Source organism: Cnephaeus nilssonii, assembly GCF_951640355.1.
Source record: "Cnephaeus nilssonii genome assembly, chromosome: 2".
Taxonomy (NCBI): Eukaryota; Metazoa; Chordata; class Mammalia; order Chiroptera; family Vespertilionidae; genus Cnephaeus; species Cnephaeus nilssonii.
This window is the reverse complement of record NC_137073.1, coordinates 110,712,830-110,732,606: the sequence shown is the minus strand read 5'-3', so window position 1 is coordinate 110,732,606 and position 19,777 is coordinate 110,712,830. Positions and strand designations below refer to the sequence as shown.

The following is a 19,777-nucleotide window of genomic DNA, read 5'->3' as shown; positions in this document are numbered from 1 at the left end:
CGGAGAGCGGGCCACGGCCGCCCGGGGACGGGGCGCGCGCCCGGGGAGCCCGGAGCACCTTCCGCAGGTCGGGCCGGCGCGCGGGGCCGGGTCACCTGACTCGCGGGATTTCGGGCCGCGCGGGTGGAAGGGGAGGGGAATGGTTAGCACCTCCCTTCCCGCTCCCGGGATCCGGCCGGCGGGGCCGGCGCCGGGCAGCCACGTGGTGGTGCTGCGGCCGCCCCCGCCCCGCAGCCCAGCCCGGGAGCCGGCGCCCGCTGACCCCCGCGGCGGAGCGGGAGGAGGAGGAGGAGGAGGAGGAGGGATCGAGGCGCAGGAAGCCGAGCAGGAAGCGAGCCCGGCGGCCGCGTTTTCCTGGGGAAGCGGCGGGCGGGGAGGAGCAGCCAGCGGGCCCGGGAGCCGCCGCCGCCGCCTGGATGGGGTGAGTGCGCGGCGCCGAGCGGGAGGCTCCCGGCGCGGGGTCCCGGCGCGTCCCCGCCTTTGTGTCTGGGCGCGGGCGGCGGCGGGAGCGGGGACGGCGCGCGGGAGGAGCGGCTCCGCGGGGTGGCCGCGAGCGTCCCGCCGCCGCTCCCCGGCCCCTCGCCGGCCCCCGCGGAGGGCGGGTCGGGGGACGGAGGGAGAGGAGGGTGGCGGGGATCGGAGCCGAGAGGGGAGGACCGAGCCAAGTTGGGAGACGGGGCTCCGCCTCGCCACTCGCAGGCCGGCGGGGCAGGGCGCGGGCTGCGGAGCGGGAGCGCGGGCGGCGAGGAATGACCGGCCCCGGCGGGGCGCCCCGGAGGCTCCCCCTGCCCACCTGCCGGGCCCGCCGGCGGCCGCTCCCCTGGGGTCTCCGCGGGGAACTTGGCGGAGCTGAGGCGGGAGGCGGGAGCGGGAGGCTGGGTGGCTCTGCGACTCTGCGAGCGGGTCCGCTATTGTTCCATCCCGACTCCGGAGCCCGCCGGCTGGCCCCGGGGTGCAGGCGAGCCCCCCCCCCCCCCCCCCCCGCCCCGGGCCTGAGACTGCCTCCCGCTGCCCGCTGCCCGCCCCGCGCCCCGGTCCTCCTGGTCCCTTCCCCGCCGCTGCCCTGAGCACGGGGGAGGAGGGATGCTGGAGTTCGGGCGGCTCGGGGCAGCGGGGACTTGGAGGAGCGAGGATGTGGAGCCGCGAGAGGGGCGCGGGCCGCCCCGTACCCCAACATCTGCCCGGGGGTGGGGGGTACCCTCCCCAGCCCACCTTCCCCTCGCTGCCGGCGTGGGCAGGTTTGTGCCGCGGTTTCGCTTCTACACTTTGCAGGGCTCACGGCCAACCCCTGGCTCACACGCTCCTTGGCGTTTGGACCTCGCTTAACCCCTTTGTGCAGTGTCGGGGGGCCGGGGGTGTCAGGAGGTGGGGATGGGGGGCTCAGGACTCGGAGCGGCAGCCGACGGGCAGACGGCGCGGGTGTGAAGTGGGGGAGTTTCCAGACACCCCGGGCGCCGGGCTGTGCATCCATCCAGGCTCGCGCGCCTCCCGGGAGCCAGGGCAGCGCAACTTTCTTTCCGGGGACGTGGGGGCCGACTGCGGGCCAGGCCGCTCCCTGGACCCGCGGCTCGGCCGGGCCTCAGGCTCGCGGGTGATGGGGGTGGATCTGCGTTTTCCCCCCCGGGAGGGGAGGGCGCCCAGCCGCCTGGGATGGGGAGACTTTGCAGGTCCCGGGGAATGTGAACTCCAGGCTGTAGGGCCTGGCAGAGGGAGCCGCTGCTTTTGCGGGTCCAGACTCGGCAGAAGCTCGCCGCACGCCGCGAGGAGCGTCTCACCGGCTTGAGGCTGGAACGGAGTGGAGAAGACGCGGTGCATCCCCGGGAGCTGGGTCTCCATGGCCCTGTCCCGGCCGCAGGCCCCTGTTTACCGTGGGGCTGGGAGTGTTATTCCCCATGGGTGTAACCTGGCCATCCTTTCTTAAGGGTGCCTATAGCCAGTGGCATATTTTTGCTCTTGGGCTTGTAAGAGAGATTTCACGCGAGGAAATCTATCCAGTTCGTACCATCTGTAACCAGTGCTTGCATCACATGGGTTGGGAGAGGCGTCCCGTGCTGGGCTGTTGGGGGGGTTTTCATTTGCATTCATGGAGATGCTTCATGAATGGATTTCTTGTATCATTTACGTGCCTTAGATTTGTTTTTATGGCTTTTTGGGGGGTAGGAGTGGTGAGCACAACCCTGTTGAGAAGTCTTATTACTATTATCTGTGAAACTGAATAAAAAGAAGGGGTGCCAGGCCCTGGCCACTCCGTGGGGGCATGGTGTCCCTGCTCATCCGCAGAGTACCTGGCCATGCAGCTCTGCCTCCCACTGCCGTTTCTCAAAGCAGCGTTGAGGCAGGTACACTTACTCCCACTCACGTTTAAAGGTGAAGAAACGGAGGTTTGGAGGTTAAAGAGACTGGGCCTTGGAATCCAGGGAACGTGATGGAGGAGTTTTGTCCCGATCTTTTCCTTCCTTTCAAAAAAAAAAAAAAAAGTATGACATACTTCCAGTGTTTCCAACATCAAAAGAGAATGTAAGCAAAGCTTCCATCTCCCCCCACTACCTACGTTTAAGAGTTGCTAATCTTTCCATATTTGCTTTCTATCCGCCTCATAAAAATAAACTACAGCCTGCTAATGTGAAGTCCACAAATAAAGTCTTCAAACATGCCTGGTACTTCTGGATATTACCTGTTCACAAACGGTCTGCGAGCTTGTGTGTTTCCCTTTTTATATAAATGGTATCATTCTCTATACGGACAACTTGCATTTTTTCACGTGTCCTTACGTTTCCGAGGTACACGTAGGACTTCCTTCAGCTGCTGCAGAGAATCCCGGTGTGTGAATAAGTTGGCTTCTGCGCACTCTCTCGCCAAGAGGGAATGAGAGTGTTTCGGGTTTTGCCCTGTGGACACCTTTTCTGCTGAGGCCATTTGCCCGGTTTCCACTTTTTTTGCTGTGGTAAATAGTGCCACAATAAACACCGGAGGCGTATTTCCCTAGGCGCAAGCTGCTCTGATACACACGTACGACGTTAATAGCTGGGTAGTGGGGTCCAGGTAATGCTACATTTATTATTTCTTTCACTTCTCAACAAGCATTTAGGGTGGTTATCTAGGGCCCTCTTGGTTATTTGTTGAATGAAAAAGTAAAATTGATCAACCTTTAGCTCTCAGAAGATTATGTTAGTTGACTGGACTCTTTTGCTGTTTTGTTATTATTATTTTTTTTAATAAGAAAAATACCTCTTAAATCCAAAGTTGGAGCAGGAGACGAACTGAGGCGCTGACGGGGGGTGCTTGTGCCGAAGGAAGCCTGTCTCAGCCAGTCCCTGGTGGTGTCCCCTCGGATGACTCACTCGGCCTTCTCTCATTTCTTGGTGAGATGAAGGGGTTTGAGTCAGCATGGACAGAGGCACACTCTTGCTCCAAGAGTTTGTGAAAATGTGGCTGCGCTCATGACATTTTGCCCCTCATTGTAAGCCCTTACTCCGGCAGCAGTTGGAGGCATTTCAATACATTGGCCTCCTCCTCATTCCTTCCAATCGCCAGGCACCCTCTTGCCTCAGAGCCATCGCATTCGCTGTTCCCGCTGTCTGGAACGCTCCTCCCCTAGATGGCTACATGCCTGTGCCCCTTGACCCCTCAGATCTTGACTCAGACATCACCTTCCCCCGCCACCCTCTTCCACCCCCCCTCGCTCCCCTTCTCCGCTTTATTTCCGTCCATGGTCCTTACTGCCTTCCAACTTGCCACGTGCTTTAATTTGTATTAGCAGGCTGTCCTTTGTTCGAGATTAGAAGCTCCAAGGAAATAGGGGTTTTGTCTCTTGTGCACTGTTCACGGCTATGTCCCTAGTGTCTAGAACAGGCGTCCTCAAACTACGGCCCGCGGGCCACATGAGGGTGTTTTTGCCGTTTTGTTTTTTTACTTCAAAATAAGATATGTGCAGTGTGCATAGGAATTTGTTCATAGTTTTTTTTAAACTGTAGTCTGGCCCTCCAACGGTCTGAGGGACAGTGAACTGGCCCCCTGTTTAAAAAGTTTGAGGACCCCTGGTCTAGAACAATGTTGACATATAGTAGGTATTCGAATGTCTGTTGAATGAATATAACGCTTTCTGTTGTGTTTTTCCACGTAGACTTTCTCCGGTTAGCACACATTGGGCATCCTAAGTGGCTGTAATTGAGTGCCCCGAGTGTCATATTTCCAGGTTCCACCTGGATAAAAAACGGTATCTTCTAAAGAAAGCACTGCTCTCTACTTAATTCATGTGATTTCTCCCTCAAAACACTTTTCTTCAGATTTTTTTCTGCCTCCCTTTGCCTAAACCTGGATTCAGAGGAAAACCTAAGTAACTCGACGCTCAGAAGGGCACCGCCTTCCCTTTTCTCGATCACTTAGCTTCCCAACATCTCACACGTGGAAGGTGCAGAAAGGACCCCGATTCTCCTGCGCACACCACGTCTGTGCAGACCGGCCACTCAGTTTCCAGGACTAGAGCGTGTATTTCTCTGAATTGCTGGGGGGCAGGGGAGGGGGGGACACAGTGGTTGCCCTGACTCTGCATTCATCCGTGAGGCTTTCTTTTAGAGGGTGGTGGAGATGATGACCTTATTCTAAAGATCCAGGAGCAACCAGGATGTAGGAGGGTGCTTAGAAGTGCTTATGGGCACATCATAAAACCTTAACTCACGGTACTGAAAACATTCGCTGTTAGGGTGCGGTGCGTTATTTCGCTAGAAGCCAAATGGATTTTCTCAACCTTGCATGATGAATACAGGAGTTGACAAAGCAAAGCTAAACATATTAATGGCCTCTTGGGTGTATTTTAAATGGGTGATCGGGGAAAGGAGTCTAGTGGGGAGTCCCAGGTGAGGCAGGTGGCATTGAGCAGGGACATGAAGATCAGAGAAAGATCTGGAACCCGGGCCCTTGGCATCTGCTGAGTGAGAACCACATCAACACATCTGTTTGTCAAGTTTTGTCAGTGAGCTCACAAATTCTGGGCCGAGACTCTTAGTTTGACAGGAAGGCTCGTGGAATTGGAACATCGCCTGTGAAAGGGGGCATACTAGTGATTGATCAGTTTTCAGAGGTGAAAGGGAGCCCTGACTTGCGGTGGACGGATAGGACCCAGTCACCCCGCTGCCAGGAGAAGCTGCCATGCACAGTGCCTCTTCCCAGACACCCCAAAGATGTGGGAGCTTGTGAGCCAGTAAGCTCATGGGCCGTGGGTAGCTTTTTCTCTTTCTCTTCCTTTTTTATGTCTTTATTGACTTTAGGGAGAGGGAGGGGGAGATGAGAGAGAGAGGGAGAAACACTGATGCAAGAGAGAAACATCGATCAGTTGCCTCACCCACGCATCCCCAACTGCGGATCGAACCTGCAACCTGGGCGTGTGCCCTGACCGGGAATTGAACCAGCAGTCTTTCGGTAGGTACACGGGAGGATGCTCAACCAACTGAACCACACCAGCCAGGCCAGCGGTTGCCTGTTTTTTTCCCCTTTGTTATTTAAGGCAGAGGAAATACAAGCTGTGGCCCAGCCACAACAGAGCTGGTGCCGGGACCCTGCCTTGAGCCATGTCCGGAGGTGCCCCCCCAGGGCCGGGTGGTGGTGAGGAGCCTGCTGTTCTCTCTCTGGCCCGTCTTCTTTCAGACCCAGTCCACCTTCACCACGGCAGAGAGTTGGTCCAGATGCTCTCAGAACCTTCTTGGATCTTTTTTAAAAATATATATACATTTATTGATTTCAGAGAGGAAGGGAGAGGGAGACTTAGAAACATCAATGATGAGAAGGAATCATTGATCCGCTGCCTCCTGCACGCCTCACACTGGGGATCGAGCCCGCAACCTGGGCATGGGCCCTGACCGGGAATCGAACCTGACCTCCTGGTTCATTGGTCGATGCTCAACCACTGAGCCACTACGGCCGGGCAGAACCTTCTTGGATCTTTGTTAAAAAACAAGACAAAAACTCTTTAGTTTTTTTGTTTGTTTGTTTGTTTTTTGAGAGGAGGCACCAAATCATTTTTCTATTTTGAGGGAAAAATGTTTTACATTTCTTTCCTATATGTCTTTTTAAAATTGGAAGAAACTATTCAAAATATAGGCATAGAAACTATTGCCCAATATCTGTAAGTCACCCAGGGTTTCCTAGGAGTTTTTCGTTTGTTTGTTTGTTTTTTAAGGAAAAACTCATTTCTGCTACTCACAGTTATGTGTGTCCAGCCAGCAACCGTGACCAACTCCTCGTTAGATCTTTTCTGTGCTGTTCAGCTTCACACCACGCTGGGCGTGCTCTGTGCTCGCCTTTTCTGTTGCTTTTCTTCTGGAGTCTCTAAAGCCAGACAGGTGTCCTCCGACTGCCCCGGCCCAGCCGCCTCTGGGCCAGGCCGCGGACGGCTGTGTCACCGCTCGCGCCTTGTTTGACAACAGCTTGCTTTCTTCCTCTCCTTTGAAACAACCCCTGATTATTTGAGGTGCATACCCCTTGGAACAAAGCGCATTGGATTCTCATTACATTGCAAGCGGGTGTTTCTGTCCACGGTGGCAAAACAAACAGAGGAGCAGGTACCCTATCCTGCTGATAGCGGCTTCAGGCGTGGGTGGCAGCCTGCCGGCGGGCTGCTTCTGTGTGTGTGTGTGTGTGTGGCTTCCAGATCCCCTGCCCAGGCCTCCCTCCCCGGGTGCTGTGTCTTAGGATGCCACTTCATTATAATCTCGGTGCTTTTAAAAAATAGGTATTTTTATTGATTTCAGAGAGGAAGGGAGAGAGAGAGAAAGATAGAAACGTCAGTGATGAGAGAATCATTTATCAATTGCCTCCTGCACACCCCCCACTGGGGATCCAGCCCAACATGTGCCCTGACCGGGAATCAACCCGTCAACCACCGAGCCACTCCGGCCGGGCATAATCTCAATGCTTTTCAATGTCCTGAAGAATTGTAGTACATGTATTTCATTTTTTATGGCTCGGACAGAGTTGTTCTACAGGGTATCCGAGTACTTGCTTAAGGCACAGAGATGTTCTGATGAGAGGGAGGCATCTGAGTGTCTGGGAGTTTTGCTTTTCCGGATCCTCACCACACCAATCTGTAGCTCACTCGCCAGCTCAGCTGAGTGTGAAAACAGCCGCCTCCCGGGTCTGTAATTATTTTTACATTTCGCTATAACTTGGTGTCTTCAACCAAGCTCTATGGAAAAGGAATGTTTGACTTGTGAGTTCTGTAACTTTGTTCATTAAGCATATGCTGTACATATGAAAACGACAAGGAAGTAAGAAGCGACCCTCCCCTGGAATGAGGCAGGGATGTGTGAGTGCGGGCACCCCGCCCAAGGGATGCCTTTTTCAAATTGGTCCATTCACACGTCCTAGAGGGAGCCGGTGTGTGCCAGCAGCCGATCGAGCGAGGACTGGCCATCAGTCAGGGCAGCTGGACTTTTTTGAAGTAGTAAACATGTTGGTCTGTTGGCCAGACGTTTCAAAATTATTAGTGGTGGTGTCTCCTAGGCAGCCTAGGGGTGTGTTTTGGGCTCAGGAGCCAAACCTGAGTTTAAACCCGCCTCCTCCACTTATAAACGGTGCCACTGGGCCAGATAAACGCCCTACGCTGCCATCTTCCAATCTGGCCACTGGGGATAACAACAGCATCTAATCCGAAGTGGTGTGAGCGTTAAGTGATAGGATACTCATGTATAACAAAAGAGTAGGAAAAAATAAAAATTTGCAAAATGAGATAAAAATTAAGTAAGTGATTGTTGTGACTGTTGCTATATTGTGAATGTTGCCATGTTCTATATCCACCTACCTCGCAAGAACTGCTGCTGTATTGGCCAATGTGATTATACCTGCCATTATAACCTATCGCAATAGCAATCATGAGGGTTGCCCCATATGTCAGTCACTGCAACACATCTGTGTAGTTCACAAGTATTTTCCCTGTGTTGTCAGTCCTCCGTTTAGTTCTGTTATCATGCCATTAGGCAATGTGGACAATGCAAAGACATGTTTCCTTTCGTAGTGACCAGTCTTATTTGAAACTGCATTGGCACGTTCCTCAGTTTCACCAGACAGCTCGTTTCAATCATCATCTAGGCACCGAGCAATAAAGTCACGTTCAAAATGACGATGGTGAAAACAAACAAGCAAGCAAACAAAAACAAAACAAAGTGAAATGGTTGTACTTAGGATGAGTGAGAGGGAGTTACATTTCCTACTGGATCCTTTGGAAAAGTGTCTATTTGTTGATAGACAAAAATACACACATGCTTTCTGAACTGTATATAACAGAGCAGTAGTTGACTTTGCCTCTAAGTGTGTCGGTCTTAAGTGAAATAACATTGTTGGTTAATCATTCCTTCTTTTGCATGTGGCAGAGTAAACCTTTAAAACTACACCTTTCATATTATCATTCACGTGCAGTTACCCTAGATTTTAAACTAGATCTGAGTTTTATGGTTTATGATAGTAAGTGAACGGTAAAGATGGTAAAATACAATTTTATGCTTAATTTTATACTTGCCTTGCTGCTGTTACTGCTAAATGGATGCTGTCATCCCAGTCTTAGAAGGAAAAATCTAAACCTTCACTGTCTCATAGAAATACAAGCAAGCCAGAAATACAAACCACAGAGGTCATTTTAGATTTTCTAGTAGCCACAAAAAAAAAGGGAGAAACAAATGAAATTAATAGTAATGATATGTTTTATTTTACCTAGTAGATCCAAAATATTATCAACATGTACTTAATAGAAGACTTAGTGGTGTAGTTGACATTCTTTTCCCATAGTAAGTCTTTCAAATCACTGTGTATTTTCTACTTATAGGACTTGTCAATTTGTGCTGGTCACCGTTCACATGTGGCTAATGGCTGGTCACCGGTCGCATGTGGCTAATGGCTGGTCACCGGTCGCATGTGGCTAATGGCTGGTCACCGATCGCATGTGGCTAATGGCTGTAGTATTGGACAGCATCAGTCTAAGTAACGTGTCACCTTGTCAGTCTTGGAACCCCAGTACCTCCTGAAACCCAGAATGCCCTCAATAAATGCACATTTGATTAAGTTTCCCTGTGTCTTTACCCAGTTATCAGGGATTTTGCTCACAGCTTTAAGCATTTCTTTAGAGAAATACAATAACTTCATCACAGACTGATTACATAGCATAATGGACATTTGTTGTTTTGGTTCACAGATCTGGATCTCTGCTTTTGTACATGTAATCTACATGGACTTTTTCTTTTTTTTTAACAGTGAAACTGGTTTTCGTAGGCAGGGGTTGTGTGTGGTCCACATTTCTGCGTGTCTCAGAGTTGGTATTCAGAGCATATGAGTAATTAAAACAGGATAGGTGTCTTGTTTTTCCTCTTCAGTTGCCAGTTCTTGAGTAGCTGTGCTATTTTTACTCTGTAAACCCTCCTGGCATCAGGGGCCAGGTATGTGTGGATGTGCGTGGGGAACGGGAGGAGCGTAGTAAATCTTTATTCCTGTTAATGAAACAGCCCCATCCTTCATGTTAGTGCGCTTTGTTTCTGATCCCCACACACAGAAAGTGGTCCAGGGCGTCAGCTCCCAGGGGTTTGTCTTCCCTGGGCGGGCGGCTCTAGGCCCCCGTAGAGCACAGGCCTGGGCAGCCTGGGCCTTCTAGTCGGAAAAGATCTGAAGGGCTCTCCATGGGCACTGCCAGGGCGACGGCGTGGCACATCCAGGCTGGCACAGCCCCCGGGGAGCGATGCCTTGTTGTCTGAGCCACTGTGTTGGGCTTCTCTCCCAGGAGTCTTGTTTAGAATGAATTAGGGCGAGTGAAGGCGGGTTTGCATCTCACATCTTCAGGGCCATTCAGGGATTAACTGCCCAGACGATTATCCTTGGGCCTTGAGGCCTCCTGGTCCAGCTGAGCCCCAGCCCCCCACCCCCGACCCCGCTCTTTGTTCCCTCCTATCCTGAGGGTTTCCCTTCTTCATCCCTAGCCTTGTCCCCTCCCGCAGCGGCTTCCTTGTCCCCCTCGGCTCTGGGGAGCCAAGTCCCCTGGGGAGCGGCAGTGGGACGGTCCACCCCGACTCCCTGTGGACCCAGCAGTGACCGTGGCTGTTTCTTTCGGGGGAGAGTGACAATAGTCTAGCCCTCCGCATCTCGAGAATTGCAGTCGCGTTCATTGTGAGCTGGCTCGTGTAGGAGCGGCGGAGGGGGCAGCATGGGCCTCCCAGAGCGCAAATGGCCCAGAAGACCCCGCGGGCCGGCGGCCAGGGCTTCTGCACCGATAGAGGTGAATGGTGAATGGAGCGCTTTGGACGTGGTGGGGACCCGGGCATGAGGGTGGGGACCCGGGCATGAGGGTGGGGACCCGGGCATGAGGTCTGGGGCGGAATAGATCCAGGAGCAGCGAGGAGTCAAACAGATGAATGAACAGTTTGCCCTGCCTGCCCTGCAGGCTCAGGGGGCACGGTCGTCCTGTTCCGTCCATCCAGGTGGGCTCCGGAGAGGGGGAGGGAATGGTAGGCTCAGGAAGTGAGTTTAGCGCTGACTCTAGAGACGCGCGAGCAGACAGATGGAGCTGCGGCGTGCTGAGGTCCAGGCTCCCTTCTGCCTGGAGCTGAGATGATGGCCTGAGTGCATCTGCGTCCTGGAGAAGGTTCTGAGGGTGTGTCAGTACTTAGGTTACAAGTGACAGGAGCCCAGCGTGAACTGGCTCGGGCGAGAAGCGGAGTGCCTTCGTTATGGACCCCGGATCCTGGGCTGCCCACAGCAGAGCCTGGAGCCGGGCCTGCCCGGGGCCTCTCGCACACCAGCCCTCTGCACAGGTTTGGGCAGCTGCCAGGCGCACACTTCCCAGCTTCTCCACCAGAGAGGAAGCTCTTTCCTTCCTCTTCCCCCTTCCTCCGCTTCTGTCCCCTCCTCCCTGTCCCCTTCCATTCTCCTCTCTCTCCCTCCCTTTTCTGCCCCCCTTCCCTCCTCTTCCCCTCCTGTCTCCCAACTCCCAAAATCCCAGGGAGTCTCTCTGAATGGCCTTGCTGAGGACTCACTCCCATCTCTCAGGGGCCAGCTGCAGTCAGAATCCTGGAGTGGGGGTGGGGGGGGGGGAGGATAGTTTTCTAACAGGGGGAAGCACAGTTATCAGAAGGTGGCGGGCACTGAGGACCAAACCAAACCCCCTGGGTCCACCACAGCGTGCAGGCTGAGAGCAGACGTGAACGGAGAGGAGGAGACCTGTCTCGCAGCCAGCAAGCTTCCCCTCTCTGCTGGCCTGGAGGTGAGACATGCTTGTGTGTACACGTGGTAATGGAGTGACATCCAGACACGGTAGGTAGGGAGGTGGGACAGCAGAAAGAATGTTTGTGTCCTCCACCCACTCCCTCGTGTTCCCAGGGCATCAGAGTTCACAGAGTCGGTTTTAGTGGCTTCTCTCTTATTCCGAAAAGTGTCTGAGACACTGGGTGGTTGGGTAGAGCTTCAGCAGGCCAAGCAGAACCACTGTGATCATGGCGAGTGGCATTTGCAGCATTCCAGAAGGTGGGGAGTCCCAGTGCTCCCCAGTAGGCAGATGTTGGGCAATCCAGTCTGTCTTCATAATGGAGCCTATCACCTCGCTCCAAAGATGCCTTTCATCACCTTAACAACGTGGCTGTGACCTCCTTTTCTCTTTCTGTATTGGAGCTTTTAAAAAACAGCCTCCTTGACGTATGATTTACATTCCAGAAATTCACCAATTTCAGTATACAGTTTAATAATGATTAGGAAATCTACAGAGTTGTGTAATCACCCCCACAATCTAGTGTGTGTGTGTGTGTGTGTGTGTGTGTGTGTGTGTGTGTGTGTGTGTGTTTAGGGCTAAGTGTATACATACATATACATACAAATGTATGTGCGCATACATATATATATATTTATTTATTTATCTTTATTGTTTAAGTATTAGAGATGTTCCCCCTTTTTCCCGATTGACCCCTTCTAGACCACCCTCACCCCTGCCCCCAATCTGGTTTTAACACATACACTTCTCTTACCCCCCAAATTCCCTCATGCCCATTTGCAATCGCTCTGTTACCATTCCCAGCCCTAGACCCCCCCTACCCTCCTTCCTGTCTCTATCCATTTGTCTGGTCTGGATGTGTCCCACAGACGGAATCTTACAGTCCGTGGTCTTCTGTGTCTGCCCCTCACTTGGCACAGTGGTTTACGCTTCATGCGGGCGCCTTGCCGTGTGGGGTGGACGGTCGGTATCCGCAGGGCAGCTCCTCTCCTGCGGGGACGAGCGCTGCCGGTTAGATGGTGCTGTTGACATCGAAGTCAAAAGATGTGGAAGCAGAAGGAACCTTTTAGAGGTCATCTTTGAAATAACCTCAGAGCGGGTAATCACATGGTGTTCCTGAGGCCTGGGATGCCTTTTCTGTCCCAGAGGTAGCTTGTTTGGGTTAAGCCCGGGCCTTGTTAAATGGGATGGATATAGGGCAGGAGGTAACCTTAGGGCTCTGCTCTGGGAGGCTGATTGGAGCCTGTGAGCAGCACATTTGACAGATCAGATGGCGACGCTGCCAGCGCCTGGGTTGGTTTTTTCCTAGCGCTCGTGGCTCTGCTTCATGGGCCAAGATCGGTCCTGGTGGATGGCAGGTCTTATTCACGGGCCGAGGTCGGTCCTGGTGGATGGCAGGTCTTATTCACGGGCCGAGATCGGTCCTGGTGGGTGGCAGGTCTTACTCACGGGCCAAGATCGGTCCTGGTGGATGGCAGGTTAAAGAAGGATGTATTTGTTTCTCGAGAGAAATGTCATCCCCTGGCTAATGGCAAGTTCTGAATATAGGGAGGGAGACTGATGTTCTCAAGAGAGTTTTACTACATGATTATGATGATGCAATATCTGAATGACATTTGTGGCTTAAAAAGAATGTGGTCATTTCTTTGCCAAAAAAAAAAAGAAAAGAAAGAAAAGAAAAATTGTTAGAATGTTTTAGAAAGGATTCACTGCCAAAATGAAGCTACTGCTTTTATCTCCCCTCCCCCCTCCCTTTACTTTTCTCTTCTTTATCATCTGGGAAATCTTTAACACACCTGCTCCGTAGTTAATGCATAAAAAAGATGACATCTGTGAAAGCTCCCATCCCATCATAATGCTCAGCAGAGTTTACTCGTGTGTTTATTCATCCACCCATCCATTTATTCATGTGTATCTGGTTTGCCGAGTAAGTAGCCGCCTAAGATGTAACCACTGAGCATCTCTGTCTTAATGTCCCACTACCTCTTTAAAATTTATTAAGTGAATTCTTTGCCTCTGGGTAAAAGCTATGACTTTTCTGATTAGTCTTTAGTACAAAAAAGTTCTACAGTCAATTTCAGTTGCTAAATACTTTTTAGAAATTGAGGTAAAATCTTACCTAATAATAGACAAACATGTAAATTGACTGTACCTCCGCTGCACCCACAACCAATCAGGAGTGAGAATGCAAATTAACCTGACAAAGATGGCGGGTTAATTTGTATATGCAGGCGCGGAGCGGCCGGGTGGGGTGGGACTCCTGCTATTGGGGGGGGGGGGTGGTGAAGCGAGCTACAGGAACAGTGCTCCGGCCGGGAGCGAGGCCTTGCAGGCTCCCAGGTGGCCAGGAGCGAAGCCAGGGAAGGAAGGCCTATTCTTGCACGAATCTTCGTGCAACGGGCCTCTAGTTGATCTATAATATCCTATTGATATATAATGTATCTAGTTTTAGGTGCGCTGTATAATGACTTGATATTTGTATATATTGCAAAATGATCACCACAATGAGTCTAGGTGACATCCCTCACCTCACATAGTTACAGAATTCTTTTCCTGTGGTGAGAACTTTTAAGGTCTACTCGCTTAGTATTATGCTAAGTGAAAGAAGCCAGTCAGAGAAAGACAAGTATCACATGTTCTCACTCATATGTGGAATCTAATGAACAACATAGACCCAGAGACATAGAAGCATGGAACAGATTGCCAAATCTCAGAGGGAAGGCAGGGAGTGGGTGGGCGGAAGGTGATCAACCAGGGAACTTACATGCATGTATGCATAACCCCTGGCCACAGACATAGGGTGGTGGAGCCCTGGGGTGGAGGGCAGGGGGCGGGGGGCGGGCTGGAAGTGGTCAATGGGAGAAAAAGGGGGACATATGTAATACTTTCAACCATAAAGATAAAAAAAGAAGACCTCTCTTAGTAACTTTCAGACATGCAGCACAGTGTTGTTAACTGCGGCCGCCAAGCTGCACGTGGCTTCCCCGCAGCTTGTTTTATAGCTGGGGGTTTGCACCTTCTGACCCCTAGGGTTTCTGTGTGACGGTCCTTGCTCTCTGTAGACTCTCACATTCCGTTATTCAAAATGGTCCGTCCCTTGGCTCAGCTCATTGTGTGGGGGGAGGTGATGATGCATGCGGAGCCACGCAGCGAGTGGGGCGGGGGAGGGCGGGCTGGAGGGAAAGGAGGGGCCACTGGGTAAGACTTCGTAGGCCCTAGGACAGTGATGGCGAACCTATGACACCGCGTAGCCATTTCTGATGACACGCGGCCGCTGAGGCGGCCGCATGCCGAGGATGAAACATTTGCTGCTCCTGAGGATGAAACATTTGCAAAATAATGTTTTTTCCTCAAAGTGACACACTACCCGAGTTATGCTCAGTTTTTTGGCGAAGTTTGACACACCAAGCTCAAAAGGTTGCCCATCACTGCCCTAGGAGTTGGGCTTTTATGTACTTGTTTCTGACTCCTTTAGTGCTCTTGTATGTATGCGGTAAAACCTCATCATCATGCTGCATTTACTTAGATCCAGCGCGGCTAACCCAGTGGTCTTGGCAGAGACAGTCTTGCTGAGGTCAAAGGTGAAGTCTAAAGGCGATCCAGGGTCCCAGCCCAATCTCTGTCTCACACGTTAATGCATGAGACATGTATCGATCGTATGCCGATGGCCAGCACCCTAGAGAAATGAACGCCAAGTGAAAATCCCAACCCGAAGACCCGCCATTCCTGGGTTCGCAAACAGGGGTGCACATTTTCACATTCGCTGAGCAAACTGCTAGCGGGGCTCCTGAGCTCACTCACACGCGGGGTCTAAAACGGGGCCAGAGTGTGTGCAGGTCGGGGGAGGGTCTTTCTTTGGAGAGAACTGTGCAGGGATTCCCACCACCTCTACGCAGCCTCCTGAGAGAAGCTTCTAGGACAGCTTAACAAGACTGGACAGGTGTCTGGCCCTTGCCTGGAAAGTCTGGGATGGGCAAGTGCCCTCTTGTGGGAGGGGACTGACGAGATGCCCTTCCCCCTCAGTGTTTGCTTTAGGCTAGCGAGGTCCCTACCCCTGTTGTGAAGACCTCTCTGATTTTTCCCCAGCCTCCAAAGATGTCTACTCCTTGAATTTCTGTATTATTTGACAGCTAATTATTAGATAGTTTTGTGTCATTTCCTTCTCAGACCCTTGGTTTCTATTCACATCCTCCATCGTGCTTGCCCAGTGCTTACAATTTTTTCCATGCATATATACAGCGGCATACTACTGAGCCATTAGAAAAGATGGAACTGCCATTTGGGACAATGCGGCTGGATCTTTTTGTGCATTAACGAAGGAGCCTGTGGGGGGCGCACCTGAGTGTCCTGGTGCTGCTGAGGGCTCCGGAGAAGTGTTCCCAATCCCAGGGTGGAAGGATGAGCTAGTGAGAGGACGTTGGCATTGCCTCTTCTCTTCCAGAGCTGCGCGGTCACAGGGACTTCACTGCCCTTGACTCCTTTCGGATGGATGCTAACGGATGCTTGTGACTCAGGAAAATGCAGAGCTACCATTTGCCTTTGCCAGTTAGTACTGGTCCCTCGTAGCCATGGGGAACCAGCTGGTTGCTCTCCTAGAATTTAGAGTGTGGAGGGCTCCCCTCCCAACTCCCCATCTTTGTTAGACTCTGTTGTAAGAGTCTAACAAAGTCAGTGCTCGAAGATGTTGATCTATCATATCTATTTGTACAGTGTCTCTACGTTATTTTTTAATGAAGTGTCAGTTATAGGTATAGTATCGTTGTGTCTAGGACAGTGGTTCCCCCAATCTAGCTGAGCATCCAAATCACCAAGGAGTTAAAACAAAAATTACAGATTCCTGAGCCTCACCTCTGATTACAGGATCAGAATACCTGGCTGGGGCCCCTAGAGAACACTCAATGCTGACATAATTGGCAACCTGGCCTTAAAAATAATCCTTGGGTCATATGTGGGGGTGTGAGTGGGGGGTGAGGAGACATAGTCTGAAGATGCAAGAGGAACTCTCTTCCTAACCACTTCAATCAGGGGTGTGTTGTGGTATAGAAATAGTGAAAGAAAGAAATACTAGGAGCAACCACATATTAGTGGGAAGGGCATTATTGTTCATCTCTGATCCTTTAAAGTTTCTTTCAGTCAGTCCAGGGGTTTCTAACCTGGAATTTTCCTAACTCTTAAGGATTGGAGAAGGTAATGGAGATTATTAAGCTATTAGAAAACAACAGTTTTTTGTGTTTTGTTTTTGAGATATAATTTACATTCTATTCAATTCACCTACTTGAAGTGTACAATTGAATGGTTTTGGTATGATCACAGGTTGTGCAGCCCTCATCACCCCAAAAGGAAACCCCATATCCATTATAAGTTACTTTTAATACTCAACGAACTCTAACTTATTAGTTTATAATAAAGCTCAATAGGCTAATAGCAAGGTTTTTTTTTTTATTCAGGCTAGAATTACATCAGATAAGAGTCGTTCATGTTAAGCTTTGATTGCGAGCTACATTATTTTTTAAAGGAAAAAATGGATTACTAAGTAAAGCCTGTTTGTGGGACCCAGTCTCTTACATGAGAAGGCACCCAGGCTTGCACCTCTGCACTGCTCCATCCTGGTGGGCTGAAGCACGGCTGACTCAATGTCATGTGATGACTGCTGACCAACGATGGAAGCCATGTTTCAGTGACTTACTTTGGCCTGAGCAGGAAGTGAACTGTCTCATAGTCCTGCTCGGTGGGTGGAAGTGCTTTATTCTGCTCGAAATGGAAGAATTTAGTTCAGCTTTGCCCACGTAAGTGTAACACTTCATCCTCTTGAACGAAGCATCTTAAGTGACATTTCCAAGGACTGCTAGTAGTGTAGCCTTGCTAAATTAATGGATGTCACCTTTCTCATGATAGCTGGTAGCCCAGTTTTCGCTTTGGAAGTTTGGATTTGGGAATCGGAGCTGTGAGATTCCAGCTGACCCAAGGAAGGCAAGGAAGTCCCTGATTTACTTGTAGGCCCTCTTGGGGAGGAGGAGATGCTGAGGCAGAGGGAGCCCAGCATCTTTTCAGGGGCAGGTTACTTCCCTCTAGTCCTGGCTTCCATGTGTTAGAAAGCAGTGATCCATTCCTAACTTTAATTACCCCAGCTACCATTCTTGGTTTTGAAGGTACTCTCCTGTAGGTTTCCTGTGACCCCTATCTCTATCATCCTGAAGTTCTGCCCATGGACCACCCAGCTATCTCACACCAGCGCCATGATTCCAGGAAGACAACCATTTCACAAAGCATCCCTTCCCCTGGGAATTTTGGGAATTCGTTGCTTTGTTTATTTAATTTTCTTCAAATACAAGAGTTTGCATACTTCTCACTGGCATGCTTTAATAAAAAATTAAGCCCTAAAGACAAGCACACACATCATACAAAACTAGTACAACACCTATGAAAGCCCACCAGGACCTCACATGGAAGTCTTCCCCACCATGACTGAAGGAATGCTTTGGGTGGTTCTGCCTTGGTGGGCTACACAGTTTGTGGATTATCCAAGCCGTGGCCTCTCTTCTCTCCCTTTCCTGTTGCATGGATTTGGCCTCTTTCTTTGGTTATTAGCACTTCGCCCAGAGGGTGGAAGGACTTGAACTCCAAGGATGATTTCCATTTTCTAGCTGCAGTTGGTGGAGGACCATGATTACTTCCACTTGCATTCATCAGAAGGTGGTTTGTTTTGGCATGAAAAGGGGCTGTTTATAAACCAGTGCAGTTCAGACAAGTGTATTCCATTCCCTGTTTATCTACCTCAATCCTAGGTTCTCAAACGTCAGTGCGCAAAAGATGGAACCAAGTAAATTCCTGGGCCCTGCTCCCTAAGATTCAGTTTCCGTGGGATGTGGACTAGGGTTTTGCATTCAGCAAATTGTCCCCAGGTCCTTCTGATTCAGATTCATTAGGGGCCAACCTTGAGAAACAGTCCCCGAATTGGCACTTTGCTGTTCACATACCAGCCCCGCCTTCTCTGTGGTCACATACTTGGCAATTACCAAGGTGCAGTTACAGCGTGTACAGTTTCCAAGGCAACGTGCATTTTGTCACTTCTACCTACCAGGCTGGGTAGATGGAAAAGGGACCACAGGGAGGCCGAGTAGCCCGTGACCTCCAGATGAGTGTCACTGAAGTGCTTTGTGGTGCCTGGCTCATACCGTTCATCCGCGGACCCTGCTGAGTGGCCGCAGCAGCAAAGAGAGTGAACACATTGGAAGCCAGCGAGGTGGACACGAGGAGGGATGAGCACAGCCATTCAGCTGCTTGCATTTCCCCCCTGTGTCCGCAGAACAGTCTGGTCCAGCAAGGTCAGGACGGTGGAGGAACGAGATACAACCTTGCGAAGCTTTAGAGAAACAGTGGCTAGCGGTAGTCAACATTTGACCACCTTTTCTTAGTTCTCCAATGGATAGTGCTGGTGAGGTTTACCTGGCCTCACTTGCGGACACTTGAGGCTTGAAGTGGCATTCATAGAGCGCTCACGCCCGCATTGATGGGGACTTGCACACAGATTTCCTTGCCTTTTTGACCTAAACGCAAAGGTTCCGCACGCTGTGCATTTTCCACGTTGAATAAAGCCCAGACCATATTTTAGCACAGGATTCTGCTTCTCGGCTTTAGTTTTAAAGTGAGAGGGCGGCGGGAAAAGCGTTCAGCGAGCAGACCTTGGGGCCTGGTCCTGAGTTCTAGCACAAGCGGGCCTCGGAGTCTCCTGACTTCTCCGAGGCTCTGCTTCTGGAGAACAAGGGGCTTAGACCCCATCCATTGTCCTAACTTTTGGAGGGTGACGACCCCCCTGCAGAGCCTCAGATGAACACTGTTTTCTTCCCCGGAAAAAAGTACAAACTTAAGAAAATTATATTCACTTCTCAGGGGCCACAGACCCTCTGAAGTAAGGGGACTTTTAAGACTGTTTCAGCTCCAACTGGGAATGGCTGGGCCCCACAAGGCCCTGGGGAGTCTTTTTCGTTGTTTCAAGTGGCCTCCTGAGGGGCGAGGTATGTGCTGAGGGAGGTTTTGTTGTTCCTGGCATTTTCCGCTGACTGCCCTGTGGGGGGGGGGGGGGGAACCACACCGAGGAAAATGAACAGGGAATGCGTGGCATCTGGGGTATGAGCCACGGCGTCCTTATGGGTCTGCAGTGTGGTGACCCCTCGAAAGGCGGTGGATGGTGCAGTGATCACATGGAGGGTGTGGAGGAATCAGTCCGGCCTACAGATCCTGTGTTGTGTACAATGACAGCTGAGTAAAGTTATTCTCCTCTTAACGTTTGGGAAGTTGGGTAACATGTCAAGATTTGGTTCACTTGAAAATGTCAGAAGGTTCCAGGGAGTAGTCTGTCATGGGTGGAAACATGTCCTTTCCCACGTCTTAGCTCTGACTGCCTTCCTAACTCAGCCCCAAGCTCCTGCGCAAGGTGCAAAGTTGTAGTCCCCTCAGGAGGGAGTATCCCCTGAGGAGGGAGTATCCCCTCAGGAGGGAGTATCCCCTGAGGAGGGAGTATCCCCTCAGGAGGGAGTGCCCGTG

The 19,777-nt window shown here is 51.3% G+C and overlaps 1 protein-coding gene across 4 annotated transcripts in view; it reads left to right on the top strand.

Moving 5' to 3' along the window:
- The first annotated feature begins 293 nt into the window (after positions 1–293).
- RAI14 (retinoic acid induced 14) overlaps positions 294–19,777 on the top strand; it is a 130,524-nt gene continuing 111,040 nt past the window's right edge. For all 4 annotated transcript variants that reach the window (XM_079760348.1, XM_079760347.1, XM_079760350.1 and 1 more), the window contains exon 1: positions 294–421. The gene's annotated coding sequence lies outside the window, so the exon portion shown is untranslated. The remainder of the gene's footprint in view (positions 422–19,777) is intronic.